At 35.8% G+C, this 4,125-nt stretch overlaps 1 non-coding gene across 1 annotated transcript; it reads right to left on the reverse strand.

Moving 5' to 3' along the window:
• Positions 1-422: 422 nt before the first annotated feature.
• On the reverse strand, positions 423-529 carry LOC121221518 (small nucleolar RNA R71). The gene has a single exon (XR_005918909.1). It is a non-coding gene; the product is annotated as a small nucleolar RNA R71 (small nucleolar RNA).
• Positions 530-4,125: the final 3,596 nt, after the last annotated feature.

The following is a 4,125-nucleotide window of genomic DNA, read 5'->3' on the forward strand; positions in this document are numbered from 1 at the left end:
ATCTAAATGGTCAGGATGTTGATCTTATTATTCATCATGTGATAGATGACCAAGATAGGCCAATTTGAGAGCATGTTGTACCAATTTTGGATTAATTGAATCTAGGGATAGTTAGACTACACATTCAAGCTCAACATCCTAAATTGAAACCAATGCTGTTTTAGATGTTGCAAATAGTGGGATAGTTCAGCGAGTTGTCTACTGAAGATCCACGATTGCATTTAAGACTTTTTCTAGAAGTATGTGACTCATTTAGGCAACAGGGTGTTCCTGAAGATGCCTTACGACTTAAATTATTTCCTTATTCCTCGATAGATCGAGTAAGAGCATGGCTTAATGCTTTGCTGTCAGGGACAGCAACATCATGGAATGACCTTTGTCAGAGGTTTTTGTTACGATATAATCCTCCAAACATGAATGCCAAGCTTAGAAATGACATCATGTCTTTTCAGCAATCAGAGGATGAAACACGATAAGAAGCTTGAGAAAGATTTAAAGAATTACTGCGGAAATGTCCGATGCATGGGTTTAAGCACTAGACTCAAATGGAGATGTTTTATAATAGGTTGAATGTACATACAAGGATGGTAGTTGATGTTTTTGTCAATGGTAATTTGTTGGATAAATCTTATAATGAAGCTTATGAGATTTTGGAATGGATTGCCAACAAGATTATCAAGATCCTACCACACGAGTTAGGACTGGCAGAAGAACTGCTGGCACTGTAGAACTTAATACAATCACTTTATTGACTCCCTAGATATTATTTTTAACTAATATGATCAAAACAATGAAGTGGCCAACTGCAGTTCAGAAGATGAAATTAGTCGAGCTATCGTGTGTTTATTGTGGCGAAAACCATGTGTTTGACGAATGCCCATCGAACCCAGCATATGTGTGTTACATGCGTAATTTCAATCATAATAATAACCCCTATTCCAACACCTACAATCCAAGGTGGAATCAATATCCAAACTTTAGTTGGAATAATCAAGTTACGGGGAATTTTAACAATGCTACAAGATAGAACGCCATTAGTGCATTGCCTAGTTCTACTTAACCTATGCCAGGGCAAAATGTCCAGCAAGGTCAGGCATCAGTTCCTTCATTATCATAATCTATTAAAGCCTTATTGAAAGAATATATTACCGAGAATGATGATGTAATTCAGAGTCAAGCTGCATCCCTTCGAGCTCTTGAGAATCAAGTGGGGTAGATAGCAAATACTTTGAGTTCGAGACCACAAGGAGCTCTATCAAGTGATACTGAGAATTCGAGATCACAAGGGAAGGAGCAACGTAAGGCAATTACTCTCAGAAGTGGGACTCAGTTGAATCAAATTGTTAAGGATGCCACGACAAAAGAGGGAAAATCAGATTGCAACAATGGAAAGATTTTGAAAATGTATGAAAATCACACTACGTCTAGAAAGGCTAAAAAAAAATAATGTTGCAGAAGAATTAGATCATCTTGCTGATGGAAATGCTATGGAAAAACAACATCACAACCTAAAGGACGACCACCTCCATCATTTCCTCAATGATTTCACAATTGTAAACAAGTGGCTCAGTTTAAAAGATTTCTAGATATCTTTAAAGAACTTCACATCAACATACCACTAGTTGAAGCTTTGGAGAAGATGCCAAATTATGTGAAATTTATGAAAGACATACTATCAAAGAAGCACAAATTGGGAGAATTTGAGACTATTGCTCTCATTGAAGGGTGCACATCAATGTTCACAAATAAGTTACCTCCAAAGTTGAAGGACCCAGAGAGTTTCACTATCCCATGTTCAATAACCAAACAATCTTATTTAGATATAAAATCACATAAAACAACATAGAAACTACTAAATATCACATTTTTATTACTAGCAAACGCAAAAATACAAATTAACACTAAAATGACTTGATTTTACTTAAAAACATGTTGAAATATGTGACAAGGGACAACAAATAAACATGACCAATTATGGCAGATCATTAGCCCATCTTTGATACCCAAACTACACATAGCAACATATCTTGGAGATTAGTTGGGATTTGGATCGAAGAAATCAATTTCTTAAGTTTGGTTGATTAGAACAAATTAGGCAAAACTTGGAAGTATATCCTAGAGATTCCAGACGTGTCCCGATGACGTGACACACAAAATCCCAATGATGCGACGAACGATGTCATAACAAGCTAATAAATGATGTTACGATGTGGTGATATGTTCCCCACTAAACTGAGTTTCTTACCCTAGTTAAACTTTGATTATTTTTCACTAGTCAAACTTTGATTTATCCAAGACATTTTAGTCATATTTAACCTCCGAATTTAGCCTATAAAAGGGCTTTAGTAACTTTAAAAAAGGTAGATGGAAAATAAAACATAACACAACTAAGAAATAGTTTTAACATAGCTTGAAGAAAATTTTGTGTTTTAGTCAGAGGGCTTTGTATTCAGGGTTCAGGGTTTGTTTTGATTATCTCTATCTTGTACTTTTGAAATTTCTTTCTCATTAGTGAATTCTAATTTTCCCATGGTTTTTTTATCCTCTTTAGATGAGTTTTTCCATGTTAAATTTGTGTTCTTGATCTTCTCTATTTTTCTCTATCGTTGTTTACTCGAATCGATCCCCAAAAAATCGGTATTAGAGCTTGGTTTGGATTTCATAATTGACACCTTCAGAGATGGAAACATTGAAGTTTGACATTGTGAAGTTCGACGGAATTACAAATTTCAGTTTATGGCAAGTTCAGATGACAACAATTCTAGTTCAGAACAACTTAAAAATGGTCATTACCGGGGAAAAGCATGAAAATCTAGATCAATTAAAATTGGAAGAGCTTGATGAGAAGGCCATGTTTGCAATTCAGTTGTTTCTTACGAATAATGTGTTGTGGGAGGTGCTGATGGAGAAAATGACATCAATTTTGTGCAAAAAGCTTGAAATCCTTTACATGAAAAAGTCTTTCATCAATTGCTTGGTGCTAAAACAACACATATACAAGTTCTGTATGGCTGAATGAGCGTTAATTAGGGCTCATGTCAGTGGTTTTCTAACACTCTTGAATGATCTGAAGAATGTTGAGGCAAATATAGTTTATGAAGATCAGGTTATGCTATGATTGTGCTATTTTCCCTTTCATATAAAACTTTCAGGGAGACCTTAATTTATAGAAGAGATAATCTTTCTGAATACTCGACCACCAGGTTCATTACCTAGTGACACGAAAAATCCTTTTCCAAGGGGGAAAGAAAATTATAAGGCTATCACTCTTAGGAGTGGCAAACAAACTGATGAACCGTTTATCAACTCTACTGTAGCACCTCACAATACGAATAAAGTGATCACTGGTGAGAAGGTTGAATCTGAAGAGTTTGTCGATACATCAGATAAAGAAGTTTCGCAAATTGTCACTTATATGCCTAATGTCAGACCTTCAAGACTGTCAACGTAATCAAAAGTGTCGGCGCAAGCAAATGTATCTCTACCTCTACCCTTCCCACAAAGATTCAGGAAGAATGAGCATGGCAAGTAGTATCAGCAGTTCTTGGACACACTGAAGCAACTGCAGATCAACATTCCTTTACTAGATGCTCTGGTACAAATTCTAAGTTATGAGAAATTTATGAAAGACCTCTTAACCAAGAAGAAAAAGCTCACTGATATTGAAACTATTGCATTCACAGAAGGTTGTAGTGCTATTTTGACAGACAAGTTGCCCCCTAAATTGAAAGATCTTGAGAGCTTTACCATCCCATGTTCAATTGACAATCATTATTTGGGTAAGACTTTATGTGACTTGGGAGCTAGCATTAACCTAATACCACTATCTACTTTCAGAAAGTTGGGAATTGGTCAGATGAAATCTACTACAGTGACATTACAACTAGCCAATCGATCCTTGGTTCAACTTAAAGGGCAAATAAAAGATATCTTAGTTTGTATGGATAAATTCATTTTTCCGGCTGATTTTATCATACTTGACTGCGAGGCAGACAAGGAGGTTCCCATAATCCTGGGACGACCATTTTTAGCCACTAGTCGAACTCTTATTGATGTTTATAAATGTGAACTAACCATGCGGCTTAATGATGAGCAAGTCACCTTAAGTGTTTTTTAATCTATTCA

Source organism: Gossypium hirsutum, chromosome D09 (genome assembly GCF_007990345.1).
Source record: "Gossypium hirsutum isolate 1008001.06 chromosome D09, Gossypium_hirsutum_v2.1, whole genome shotgun sequence".
Taxonomy (NCBI): Eukaryota; Viridiplantae; Streptophyta; class Magnoliopsida; order Malvales; family Malvaceae; genus Gossypium; species Gossypium hirsutum.